Raw genomic sequence first — 15,512 nt, 5'->3', positions numbered from 1 at the left:
CAAGACGCGCTTATTATTTTATTCGTTTATTCGCCGTGACCTTCATCGTGACTTAAAAGTACCGACCATCACCGCAGAAATTAACAAGTTGGCAGCGTCTCACCAGGAAAGACTTCGCCTACACCCAAATCAAGAAGCTAGCAATTTGCCTAATACTAAGGAGACGATTGAAGCGTACAAAACCTTTTGAACTAGTAGCTCATGCTCAATAATATTCAATAGAATGTATTGTTTTTAAAATCTTATGTTACTCGATGTAAACAGCTCGTTAATCAGTCATGACTAGTTGTTGTCTTAAAAAAAAAAATTAAATTCGCTAGTGTCGATCGCCTACAATTATTTGCTATGCAAAGGGTGCTCTGCTTCATAACCTTACAACGCTCCAACTTAAAAGCGATACTAAGCTTAGTAGTATTTGCGACTTAGCTCTGAAAAAGCTGGTAAATTTTTCGAAGCAGCATTGCTAGCTCTTAGAGGTTCAAACTCCAAAGAATACCACTTGTCTAACCGTTTTTACATGCTTATTTGTTCTGCTATAGGACAAGTCAAAGGTGGCTTATAATGTTATGGTACTTGTACTTATAATCTTACAAAACCGTTAAATCCTTTTAGGAGTACTGCCACTTCTCAGTAATCCTAAACTCAATAAATTATATCACAAATAAAAATTAAAATTAAAAGGCCAAATCGAACAAAGTAAATCTGTTTACAGCTGAATGTGCATTTATTTTGAGCTCATGTAAGCCACAGATCACTTTGATATATAATAAGATGATTGTGACACGAAATTGGTTTAGGAAATCCAAGCAAAATGCAGAGCAATTTGGGCTGCAAAAATGTCTATTAAAAAAGTACATCCAACTACCACACTCTGCCTTGTACTGCATCCATTTACTCGAGTCTAGATGGTGGGTAGGAGGTGTTATCTTTTGAATGGCTGAAGTATCAGCCATTATGGAAGCTATGGAGCTTTTAACCAAAAATCTGGGAAGAGAGAAAAGATGCTTACATATTTGGTGACTGACAAACTGCAATCAAAGATCTGTGTTCTATCATCTTTAAGTCTAAACTCGTGCTGAAATGTTGATGATCTCTCCAGGTTCCTATGTCATAAGAATATTAAGAGAAACTAAATCGTTGATGCGCTTACAAGGCAAATATGATCAAAAATTTATGTGTGCGTAATCTGATGAGAGAGGGAACCAAAGCATAGCTAGTCGAATTTCAAGGCAAGTACCGGCGAAACCGATCTAAACTCGAATAAACGGTCGTACTCTATTAAATAAGAAGTAACATATGTATGATATTTCTGCTTGTAATATCATCGAGGTGCTTGTACCCAGAAATATTTGCTGTAGCCCCACGAAAATGCCCCTAAGTCTGCAAGAATGGCGAACAGGTAGAAATGATTTCTTATCCCCTGTGTAACTGTGGTCCACAAAGCAGGCTTTTACATCTGGGAGCACCCATTTTAAGGCACTCTAAACCAGCAGTTGGATATTGATTTAAAAAGACTGATGAAGTTCACTAGGGTCACTGGATGGTTCAGTATGGGGGTTCGTAACACTAACTGTGTTAGTGAAAAGGAAACTTTGCTTAAATCACGTCATTATTTTTGCATAGCCCAAGTAATTTGGGGGAATTATCTGCATCGAGACCAACTGTTTGAATGAAATTCTGAGCTTAGACAATTTTTCTGTTTATTTACGGTTGCCACCTATTTTAAATATTAAAGATATAAATAAAATATAAAAACGTGGGTAGCAGATTAGGAGTTTTTTTGACAGTTAAATATTTTAAATGGAGTTTCCACCTATTTTAAAATATTTAAAAAATATATAAAATATTAAAAAGCAGGTTAAAGGTTTTTTGACTCTTTCAATTTGGAAATATTTTAAATGGGTTTGCCACTTAATTTTTGATAACAAATTTTGCGGAAAGTATGTACTTCAATAGTTAAAAAGAAAGCAATAGACTGCAAAATATGCATCTGAGTAGGTGTTATCCACAATAATAATGGCCATGTTGCCACCTATTTTCAGTGCCTTAAAAATTAAATTAAATGTACGGTTATATATAAGTATATAAAATGAATGGTTTTGGAGATAGAAAGATTTGTTAGAGTTGCCACCTAAATGAGTTTAAATATATGTACGTATTAATTAATTACAAAGTTTGGATACAACCAAATGGACTAAAAAGGTGAAAAGCGTTTATAATTTTTTTTTGTTTGTTTTTTATTAACACATCTTAAAGTATAAACAGAATAACGTTTAGAAATTACAACTATTACAACTAATAAATAAAGATACTAATGAGCAATTTTTATTGAACATATATATAAAAAAGGAAAAACTGGCATCAATATTCATAAATTCATTATTAATGTATAAATATATAAGGTACAGCTGCTACTGGGTGCCCATCTGGTCTAAAATGGTTTTACGCTCGAGCCGCCACGTCAGTGACGAGTAGCATACCAAGATCATGATGGAGGTCGATATTTCTCACATACTCGTAGTATGGAGCATTGACGATGTTGCGCAACACTTTATTTTGGAATCGCTGGATAATAGTCATGGGCTTCTCAAGTGGGCCACAAAATTACCAAAGTGAATATTTTGCGATGAAACTCAGCCAGCACTGAGTTCTATGATCCAGAAGCACACTCAGAAAATTTTGTTTCAAAACTCTAAATAGTTTTTCTTTTATTAACTATCGAAGTTTTTTGCAGCGATTGAATAATTATCACATTTCTCGTAAAGTAAGCATCCGATTACAACGATTTTTCAACTGCAGATTGATAAAGGATGATATTTTCCAAATACGTTATTTTTGTTCCGAATCTTGATGTTTTGTTGTTGTAACTAATTTTTTTTAATAAACAATTTAAAATTTAATTAACTTCTGCGCCTCTGGGATGAACATTTTTTAAGGATATTTACGTAATAAACATCTGTGCATTTATGCATGGAAGAAAATGCGTGCAATTCGAAAAGGATTGATTACAATTAATTTTTCTGTGGCAGGATGCACGCTCCGCTCCCGCGACGCGCACGAACACACAAACGGCGGCTTGCGGGCGGCTTGCGAAAAACCGTGTTTTGGACACGTCTCAACGCGATATGCTTCCGGAAGATCAGTTTTGCCGACTTTTCCATTACCGGTGTTTACTTGTTTTTAAAGATTAGCCATATAGATAATTTACGTATGACGGGATTTGCGCTTTGACTGACGCGGAAATGCGTAATGATAATTAAATCAAATGTATTCAAAGGAATGTATGAGCTGTCATGCAAGGTTTCATATATACTTCTTCATTACTCACGTTTATGTTTACATATCAGATCTATACATTGTAAGTTCAGACAGCAAATGCCCTTAAAATTTCTCGCTGAAAACAATCACAATTCACGGACGGACACAAAAAGTGAAACAGATATAGAAAGTTTTATCATCATTCACGCTTTTTACACTTTTCAAGTAGTTTATTTTTACATAATGGGTATAATTTTAGATTGATCGTAGGCTCAAAATATTTTGCACTCGATGGAATTTTTATCTTTTGGAATAAAAGAATGGAACTGCCTCGTATTTTTCAAAGTTTTTATCTCGCAAGCTTGCATGGTACGCATCTCTCTTTATAGCACCACCAATGCCATCGCAGGCACATTTCCCATAAGCAGAGGCAAAAAAGTGCCACTCGGCATCGATGCCAAAATTCTTTTTGTGAAATAGTAAATTTATAAAATTGTACTTATTTTTGTACTGTCAGAATTAATTTATCATTAATATTATATCATACATATTTATACCGTATACAGGTAAACAAAAAATTTGGAAGTCAATTAATAGTTAAGTGCAAGTAGGTATAATTCCAACTAAATTGTTTAATTGTGTAAACACGACTATGGCTTTGTTTTCCAAAAGGGTTACAACAACGATTTGGATGTGGCATTATATTAGTCTATATTTAGTTTTGTACACATTAACGTACGTGATTTACATAATATCACAGTTTTTATTATCATCGAAATCCCCATCAGTATAACACATCACCACAGCAGTCGGAAGGAAGCATATCGCGCTGAGACGTGTCCAAAAAACGGGTTTTCGCAAGCCGCCCGCAAGCCGCCGTTTGTGTGTTCGTGCGCGTCGCGGGAGCGGAGCGTGCATCCTGCCACAGAAAAATTAATTGTAATCAATCCTTTTCGAATTGCACGCATTTTCTTCCATGCATAAATGCACAGATGTTTATTACGTAAATATCCTTAAAAAATTTTCATCCCAGAGGCGCAGAAGTTAATTAAATTTTAAATTGTTTATTAAAAAAAATTAGTTACAACAACAAAACATCAAGTTTCGGAACAAAATATTTGGAAAATATCATCCTTTATCAATCTGCAGTTGAAAAATCGTTGTAATCGGATGCTTACTTTACGAGAAATGTGATAATTATTCAATCGCTGCAAAAAACTTCGATAGTTAATAAAAGAAAAACTATTTAGAGTTTTGAAACAAAATTTTCTGAGTGTGCTTCTGGATCATAGAACTCAGTGCTGGCTGAGTTTCATCGCAAAATATTCACTTTGGTAATTTTGTGGCCCAGTTGAGAAAGCCTTACCCTCATGCAAGATTCACTTGAAAATCCCCATAGCTGAATGCCATACGTCCAGACCGGTTTAAAATTTGATTATATAGCAGTAATTTGTTTTTCGTTGACAGAATAGAGTGTCTACCAATAAGATAAAGAAGGTTTTTTGGTTTTAATTCCAGCTTTTCACGCTTCTTCTTGACATGCGCCTTCCAACGCAGTTTAGCATCAAGGCTTATTCCAAGGTAATTTGCCTCGTTGACGTACGGTATATTTACGCTGTTTATGTAGACTGGCTTGTGAATTTGTTTTTTATACCGAATACAATGTGCACTGATTTTGAATTATTTAGTTTGATACGCCATTTTTTTACCCATGTTGCAATAGAACTCACCGCTGATTGCAATTTCGTCGTTGTAGTCTCGATTAATTCTCCATCTGCTAGGATAGCCATGTCATCTGCAAAGGTTGCGGTAACGTGTTGCTCGTGAACCGGTAAGTCATATGTACATATACAAGAGGTACAGGAGAGGGTCTAGGATGCTTCCTTGAGGTACCCCTGCGCTTGCTTTTTGCCTGCGGGACGTCAAGGAACACCGCTGCGCAAACTTTATTTTCCTCTATCGCACACTCTATGATTCTAACAACCCTGTGAACTGGGTCGATTGTAGAGTGATTTTTTCGAAAGCCAAATTGGTGCGTTGGAATAACTCTCTTGTTTTCTATATATAATATAATCGGCAACATTCGAGGCAGTAACAGTCGTTCAAAAAGTTTGGACAGCATTGGTAGCAGAGAAATAGGTCGGTATGAAGACACATCATTTTGCGATTTTCCGGCTTTCAGAATCATAATTACTTCTGCTGTATTCCAGTACATAGGAACAATTATTGGGCAATCTCTGAAGAATTTCTGCAGTTACGAGATCGAAACCAGGCGTTTTTTTGGTTTTCATTTTGAAAGTTTCGCTCATTAGTTATTCGCTACTAACTGGTTCAATGCTGACATCGCTTTCAATCCAATTTGACACGATAACAATATCTTCAGATCCATCATTGGCATAGAAGGTTTAACGAAGATTATCTGCAAATAAATTTGCTTTTTGCTCATTGGTTTTTGCCCATTGGGTGGCGTTTATTTTGATGGGTGCTATGTGTTTTATCGGTCGATTAAATGACTTTGCTGCATAAGGAGTAGTCTGTGGAGTTATCAGATGTGAGGCTCTTAAGAAATCGATTGAAATTATCATTTTTGAATGTCTGAATTTGAACGTGTAGTTGCTTTGTTGAGCTTCAATTTGTCCTCAGGATATCTGGTTTGCTGCCAACGACGTCTAAGTTTTCGTTTATTATGAAAATATTCGTTGAATTTAGCAGTTATTTTCAATTACATATTATTATTTAGAAATGAAATGAAACATCCTTATATGGCTATCAGATGAAACTTTAATGCAGAAATATTAAATTGCGCTGCCAATTAAATTTTAATATAAATATAAAAGTAAAATATAAAAGTAATTAATCATAGGAAGACTGTACAAGGTTGCCGTGTATTTATTTCAAAATATCTAAAAATTAAATAAAATATTGCTTTATGAGTATCAAATGAATGGTCATTAAGCCAGCTTACAATTCAGAAATATTGAATATTTTCGCACTTAGTTTTTATTATAAAATATGGCGGCAACCCTATTCGAAAATGCTTCAAGACAATTTAAACTATATTAACGGCAATTTACTTCACACCAGAATCTAAGTTAAACAATTAACGCCGCATAAAACTTGGACGCCCAGGTACTGCCAGCTAAGCCACATAAATTCAAGCAGTCAATTGATTGACAACCTCAGCAATCACGATCAAGATTTCCATTATCTGATGGTAGAATGAGTGATTTACGAACTTCATACATGCGCAAACATGCATATGTAGGTGAATACATTGCACATACATACATACATATATTATATCTTCTCCCATCGACGGCTCGCCCACCATACGTACGCGCGCTGTGATTCCGTTCCACTACAGGAAATCACACTTCCATTTCCGATAACTTATATGCAGTATGTGTGAAAGTATATATATATGTTTGTATATATGTATGTATGCATTCATTAAAAAAAATTCGTTAGATAGCATTTTCTAGCACATTTTTCCCTGAATTCTACCAGACTGCTGGACGTCTGTCTGCTTTTGTTTGCGAGTTATCGGCAAACAAGGCAAGTGGGTTAAGTTTCTTCGTCTCTTTCTCCTTCTTTCTCTCTACCTTTATCGCCTTACGCTCCTAACACTGAATGCTTAACTATTTTCGTACACTTAACACGATTTGTGTGTTTGCTTATTAATTTTTGTAAATGTCATGAAATCTTGTTAATCGTTTCGCATGAAAATCATACAAGTACTCGTATTTGCTTATAATTTGGTTTTGATGGTTGCTCGTATTTATTGAAATTTTATTGCACTGAAAAGTTTACTTTATAATTTCCAGGAAAATGTTACACCTTTTCTCGATTATTGGCTGCACACATATTGAGTGATATTCTACAAAATCTTCTATGCATCCGCTAGTAATAAAATTCTGATGGTTTTATTAGTCAATTACCAGCTGTAATTTAAAGCTGTGCGTGCTTTACTTTTCAATCAGGGTGTGGTACTTTGATGCAGGAAAGCCCTAAACTACACAGCTGTTGCATATGGATCAAATATGCGGTGACTTAATTTATTTCTAAAACTGATTAACAGGATGACACGTACGATTTCGTAAACAAAGCGATTTACTAGATTTTATTTACATACGCGCATATGTATGTATACATATGTGTTACATGCAATACATTTTTCTATTTTATGACAGCAATGGTTGATCAATAAATGATACCCATTACCTCAAAAATGTACGGAAAATTGAGTTGGTTCTAAAATATTTTTTTTTTATAATTTTATAGCAATTCTTTCTTATCGTAAAGCAAATGTGCTTTTATGAAAAATTTAAAATACATTTTATTACGCAACTTAACTATATCTACAGTCCATATGCACAGAAACTAATTAAAATTTTATTAAGTAGGTAATTAAAAAATATTAATCATTAAATTATAAAGTTATAAAGTATATTATTATAAAATACTTTTATGCAAATAAAAGAAATTAATCAATTTACGCAGACAGATTTATATGCAGAATTCATACTTTTTCTTATTAACGGCTGTCAAGCTGAGGTGAAGGTGATAAATTGAGAGATTTATTTGAATATTTGAAATATATAAAATTCATTTCAGACAAAAAGAAAAATTTGTTAAGTCAAAATATGAAAAAAGTAAAATTTGTTCAATTCAAAGCATAGAAAAACCTAAATGCATTTGAGTGAAAATATGCAATAATTTTAAATAAGTTAAGTAAATAAATATAAATTTTTTTCAATAAATTTTTTTTTTGGAAAATTTTTTTATCCTAAAAAATTTAAAAAAAAATTTTTTTTAAGAGTATATCAAAATATGTATAGTCAAAATATGAAAAAAGTAAAATTTGTTCAATTCAAAGCATGGAAAAACCTAAATGCATTTGAGTGAAAATATGCAATAATTTTAAATAAGTTAAGTAAATAAATATAAATCTTTTTCAATAAATTTTTTTTTTTGGAAAATCTTTTTATCCTAAAAAATTGAAAAAAAATTTTTTTTAAGAGTATATAAATAAATTATATGTTGCCCTAGAAAATTACCAAAAAAATTCTTTTCAATTTTTTTTTTAATTTAATTAAAATTTAAATTATATTAGTGTACTTAAGTATGTGTGAAGGTCTTAAATGGAGAAGTCTGATGAGAGCAGTTTCTTAAGGCAAAAACCTCTTTTTTCAATAAATTTTAAGTAAAATATAAGACTTTTTTCCATAAAATTTTTTTTGAAAGACAAATTTCTAAAATAATATCTTTTTAATCAAAAATTACAAAAAGACTATTCTGAAAGGGCATAAAAAAATATTAATATAATAAAAATTATAAAAGTGTTGAATAGATCCCAAGATATTTCACTTTAAAAAGCTCTACAACAAAAGTTTAAAGATTGAATACTTCTAAGAATTTCAGACATTTTTCAAACGTTTACTAGTTTACGCCCAAATTTTATAAGTTACTTATTTACAAAAACCAATTTCCAAAAATTAAAAAAAAAAAATTACATAGCAGCAAATTACAAAAAAAAGAAAATATATATACACATAAGTATTAAAAAGAACCCAAGATTTTTTATTATAAAGAGTGCCATACCAAAAAATTTCAACATTGCATAAGTCTCAAAATTATTAAATTTAATCAAAATTTCTCAGTTCACTTCTTATTATACTGAAGACAGGAAAAAATCCCACATATAAAAAAAAAAAATTTTTGGTTAGGAATATATATATTTTATCACAAAAAATTAAAAAAAAAAATCAGCATTGAAGAAATGTCAAAATTAAAAATCATATTTATGTAATCGCAAATTCTTCTTGCGTGTAAACAACAATGAGTCTAACATTCTCCCACTTTTCCACGGAATACCCCAAGGGCCTCCTCTTTCTGTAATCTTGTTCATAATAGCGTTCTAAGAAGTCAGCTCTATCATATCCTTAAACACAAATATTGAACACTTTGCTTATGCAGACGACGTGCTGATTTTCTCTAAAACTACCGATTTAACAACTGTCAAAAACTCTTTCACTGACATCCTCTTTAAACTCGAACTTTGGTCGAAATCATCAAGAGCAAGTATGTCTATTAACAAAAGCTCCACTTTTCACATTTGCCGTAAACATAAGTGTACTTTCGCCTCAACATCCTTTTCTGACGTTACACTTCCTCACACTAACACCCTAAAAGTACTCGGAATTATATTGTATTTGATAAAAAATTAACTTTTAAGCATCATTGTGAACATATTAGAATAAGCTTATTATCAAGACTAAATATAATTAAGTACTTGTCTTCAAAACACTGTCTAGTTCATACACAAACGCTGGTAAATTCAGGGTCCGCCATATAACTTTACGGAATTAAAAATGCTAGAAAAAAGAAGCTACGCAATATTTTTCCAAACTGTTTTTTTTTTATTTTGAAGTACAATCCTTCCGGTTAATGATGGAACACAACTTCATTCATATGGCTGCCTCGGCTAGCCATGCACCATCCCATACGATCGGTCCAATTTTTCAACACATTTTCGATTATATGCGGCTGTATTTCAGCTATGACATCGCGTATGTTGGTCTTCAGTGCATCAATTGTTGCTGGTTTGTTGGCATAACACTGGTCTGTGACGGCACCCCAAAGATAATAGTCCAACGGCGTCAAATAGTAGCTCCCAGGCGGCCAAACTATATCAGAATTTCGGCTTATAATGCGATCTTCGAAGACAGTGCGCAAAAGATTGATCGTAGCATTCACTGTGTGGCAAGTAGCGCCATCTTCTTGGAACCAAATGCCACCAATATCCTCCTTTTCAATTTCTCGGAACAAAAATTCGTTCAACATTGCCCGGTAACGCTCTCCATTGACGGTTACGGCCACTCCTCGCTCATTTTCGAAGAAAAATGGACCAATGATGCCTCTCGACCAAAATCCGCACCAAACAGTGACTCGTTGTGAACTCTTCGGCTTTTCTTCGAGTGCGTGCGGGTTTTCTGAGCCCCAAATGCGGCAATTTTGCTTGTTAACATACCCGCCGAGATGGAAATGAGCTTCATCCGAAAAGATAATTTTTCGGTAAAAGTCTTCATCTAATTTTCGTACACATTCTGCAACATTACCATGATTTTCAAAGTAATGTCGCAATATTTCCCAGCGTTTTTTGAGCGTATACACAACGATTTTCGTTCAGCGGAAGAATAAAACTAATTTTCTGTCAAATCAGATGACAGCTAAGTGTTACCATTCTTCAAATAATACCTAGTTCAAATACGTAACGATAGATGGCGCGCCTAGATCTTTGATGGTATCTAAGATATAAAGGGTTTTTCAATAAGGGCGGGTAGATGTTGAAATGCAATAAAACAAGCTGTGTCTGAGCTATTAACAAAATTATTTTTTTATTTGAAAGGCGCATATAAGCCATTAAGTGTGGAATATGACATCATTCAAATGCCCGCCTCGGCTTCTTATGGTGGAACGGATCCGAGTGGTCCAATTATTAATGACTCTTCCGCATAGATCCGGCTGAATTTGAGCGATGGCCTGTGTTATGTTCACCTTTAGAGCATCGGTCGATTGTGGTTTATTTGCATAGACCTGAGACTTCAAGAAACCCCACAGGAAAAAGTCTAGCGGGGTAAAATTGCATGACCTTGGTGGCCAATTCACAATACCCCTGCGAGAAATAACCTTACCCTCAAATCGTTCATGCAGAATGTCAATCGTGGCGTTTGCTGTGTGGCACGTAGCGCCGTCCTGCTGGAACCACATGTCGTCTAGGTCCATATGGTTCAATATGGGCCATAAGAAATTGGTTATCATCGTTGTATAGCGCTCGCTGTTGACGGTGACCGCCTCCCAACGTCGTTTTCAAAAAAGTACGGACAAGTGACGCGCCGGCCCAAAATCCACACCAAACGGTAACTTTTTGAGGATGCATTATCACCTGGTGAACCTCGAGTGGATTGGAGTCGTCCCATATACGGCAATTTTGTTTGTTAACACAGCCATTCATCCAAAAATGCGCCTCGTCACTAAAGATGATTTTTCGCCCAAAACTGGGGTTCTCTTCCAAACGATTCGAAGCCCAGTCAGCGAACAAACGGCGTTGTCTATGGTCATCAACTTGGAGCTCCTGGGTCAGTTGGATCTTGTACGGGTGTAGGCCCAAGTCCCGACGCAAAATTCGCCAAGTTGAAGTCTGCGAAAGGCCAAGTTCTTGTGCACGGCGAGGAATAGACTGCCTCGGGTTCTGCTGTATACTTTCACGGACCGCGGCAATCTTCTCGGCTGATCTTGCGTTCCTTGAACGTACGGGTGTTGGCTGATTGTTTACTGACCCGGTCGTCTCAAAACAAGACAAGTAAAAATCAACTTAAGATAAGTAAAAATGGCCGAAAATCAACGATTTCAGAAATTTTAAATCAAGCCAAAGAACTGAACATACTTATGTCACCTATTCTCGTAGAAAACCCGTCTTATCCAGAATGGGTCTATTTAGTCATAAATAATTTACTGCATCATCAAAAAAATTCAACTGGCCCCGATTAATTCAAGAAATTATGTCTTGAAGCAGTTTCTCCTTTGAAATCAGACTGGGACCTGTTATTTACTGACGCATCTAAAACAGATACCTGCACTTCATTTGCCGTAACAAACGGAATAGGTACCACTATAACCGTTGGAGTTTTACCAAGTTACTGCTCAATTTTCACAGCCGAGGCTGCTGCGTTACTTGAAGCGGTACAATTCGCTTCCCAAAAAAACCATCAATGTATAGTATGCAGTGACAGCAAATCAACAATCGAGGCTATTCTGAACCCAGCTAATAACTCTCCAGTAATCACAAAAAAGCGCAACATGCTCACACAACAAAAAGGTTCAATCAAACTTATGTGGGTTTCGGGTCACAGTGGCATCAAAGGTAACGAGCAGGCCGATAGTACATAGAGCTAAGGAGGCAACCAAAGAGCCATTGTACATGGTCGAATACACTCTTCCAGAAGATATAAAAAACTGGTAAGGCGTACCAGTTATGAAAGTTCCCTGAACAAATGGAACCAATACCAACATCACTACAAATCCTTCAATCTCTCGAGATTGAAAAACCAATACCCGTCAAATTCATCATGCCAGAATATTAAGATCGTTGATCGTCTGAGAATTGGTCAAACAATTTCAACTCACTCGTATTTGCTAAATGGTTTGCCGAAAACCCCGTGCCCGTTTTGTGGATTCAGCGAGTTCACCGTATTTCGCTTCATGGATATATGTGCAGGAATCCAAAATATTAGATCATCGCTGTTTAAAAATATCAAACCATCTGAACTTCTGAAGCAGACAACGGACTATTCGTATAATATTAGTATCATAAATCAATTCGTTTCTCGCTGTAAATTAAACATTTAACTTCATAGGCTTCTAAGTTATCTGGTGAATGTAGTAGTGGTTACATCCACATTCCCTCAATTGTACAAGGTGGCGCAAAAGTAACCTTGCGATAGTTTTTTGGCTGTGATTTAAAAAAAATCAACAACTTTGATTCTTCTTATGGATTATTTTTATTTGGTCTTTTAATTTTTTTTACATCAAGTCGAGAATATGATGTCATGTAAATGGCCGCCGCCACAGTTGATTGCCATTTGAGCCCTTTTTAAGGCATTTTCCATCACTTTGGCCAAAACTTCCGGCGATAGGCCCTCACATTCCTTTAGAGCTGCAAGAGTCTGAGGATTGTTGACATAAACCCGCGACTTCAAAAAGCCCCACAAAAAGAAGTCTGGAGCGGTCAAATCAGGCGATCTTGCTGGCCAGTGCAAATCGCCAAAACGGGATATTAGGCCCCCGGGAAATGCATCCTTCAGCATATCGGTTGTGGCACGTCCAGTGTTCTGTTGGAACCACATGTTTTCCAATCCCAATTCATCAAGTCGCGGCAAAAAAAAAACTCGTTGATCATTGCTCTGTAGCGCTCACCATTCACAGTAACCGTTTGGCCCGCGACGTCTTCGAAGAAAAAAGGTCCGATGACTCCTCCAGCGAAAACAGCACACCATACAGTGACTTTGAGCGGGTGTAATGGCTCTTCGTGGGTTACACGCGGATTTTCAGTGCCCCAGAAGCGTAAGTTTTGCTTATTTACGTACCCGCTAAGATGGAAATGGGCTTCATCACTCATGATTATTTTTGATGAAAAATTATCTTCCTCTTGGTGGTGATTAAGGATGGCTTGAGCATGACATCTTCGGCTACAGCGGCAATATTCTCTGCAGAACGGCTACTCCGGGGTCTGCCACGCCTGAGTGCATCTCGTGTTGTGCCAGTCTCTTCGAGGCGAGCGGCTAAACGTCGCAGTGTTTCACCAGGAGGCGTTGGACGGCGAGGAAATCTGTGACGAAATTCACGTTGTGCCAAAGTCACCGACCGATTATTGGTCAAATAAATAGTCAGCAATATTCCGCGTTCTGGAGCAGTGTAGCGTAACATTGTTTATTAACGTGTATTTCGCATGTGTTTACTACACAAATGTCAAAACAGAACTGACATTAGGGGCCAATCGCAAAATTTATAGCATTTTCTGATAGGAGGATTACTTTAGCGCCACCTGTTACTATCTTCATCTTTTCTCCAGTATGGGTATAATATACAATATTGTAATCTTGCAGCTAGCATCTAGTAAATTTAGTATAATATAATTATTTCCTTTTTCTTCTTTATCTATATTATTAACCATTTAAAACAATAGCCGAAGGCCTTAGCAGCCAGTGCTTCTTTCTTTTTTTCTTACCTTTTAAGTGGAATAATTATTTATAATTCTTTTATTTATTACTCTTTTCAATAAATAAATAAATAAATACAATTTTTTTAATGATTTTTTAGTTTTCTTCTTATTATACTCAAGACAAAAAAGATATCCTAATAATTAAAATTAATAATTTATTTAAACCTCTAAATCAAAATTTTCAACTGAATAAATATCAGATTTTATAGAACTATTTTCAAAAATTTTTTAGTTTACTTCTTATTATTTTACCGACAAAAAAAAATGCCAAAAATTAAAAAAAAAATTCAAATGAAGATATATTTAATTATAAAAAAAATAAAAATATTTCACTTTAAAAATTCTAAACCAAAATTTTCAATATTGAATAATATAAAAATATGTAAAAAATATTTCAAAACTTTAACATTTTAGTTCCTGCTGTACTCAAATCCATAAATAAACAAATTCTCGGAAAAATTTTAGATCATGTCGAAATTACGCGGAGCACTTGACAAGGATTTCTGCTCTGCTTCTGTTCACCCGCAAGGCACCTTATTTTTGTTATTATTTCTTCAAAGGTTTCACAATTCGGTAAATTACTAGCTACTAGTCACATTACAGTATTTAGAGCCTACATTTTAATTATACAAACTTTCAGATGAAATAATTTTCCTGGAAGTCTTCTGCACAGCCAATATAGGACGGAATGAATAACATATTATGGGGTTTATGGTCTTACTAGGCTCCTTAACGCGGCCAGAAAGTTTATCCAAAAAAGAAGACAAGTCGGGGTTTTCACTCTACTTTTTATCGGCATATCCTATTACTGCAGGCTGTCCGTCTTAATTTTCCCAAAGAGAGACGCGCTGTTGAGTAACTGCTGTCAACCCTTTGACCAATCGATTAACTTTCGTTAAAATAAAGAACAAAGAGCAAAGAGCAACATTTCGCTTCAGAAGAAATTATTTAAAACAACCACACCTTTGTATGTCTATGAAAGAAAGAATTTGAACAATGTGACTTTTGCATGTCAACAACGAAGAAAAGTAAAAAGCCAAAGCCTTCCAAATAAAATAAACACCAATAAAGCTTTAAACAAGCAATCACCGGAAAGAATGCAGGTCGTATTGAGTTCAACCAGCAAATATTGATCGAACGCGTTTCCTTGGAAAAGTAAATACACACAGACTTACATATGTACAAGCGCACTTACATATGTATGAGTATCACCACAAGTTACAAAAAGCACTGATTTAAGCGGCAAAAGGAATACCAACAGTTACGAGTATAGCAGTTACAGATACTTAGGTAAATCAGAGATAGTGGGAAAGACAAGCTGACAATAAGCAAGAAAGCAGACTGAGAGATTATCAGTGTAAACACAGGCAGATCGCGGGAAGATAAAGATATGTGGGTATATGTACTTATATGTATTAGCAAAACAAAAAAACTGAATGAAAAGAATTTTGTTTTTTTAATTTTTAACTGGAAT

The sequence above is a fragment of the Anastrepha obliqua genome, chromosome 4, assembly GCF_027943255.1.
Source record: "Anastrepha obliqua isolate idAnaObli1 chromosome 4, idAnaObli1_1.0, whole genome shotgun sequence".
Taxonomy (NCBI): Eukaryota; Metazoa; Arthropoda; class Insecta; order Diptera; family Tephritidae; genus Anastrepha; species Anastrepha obliqua.
This window is presented reverse-complemented; position numbering follows the sequence as displayed.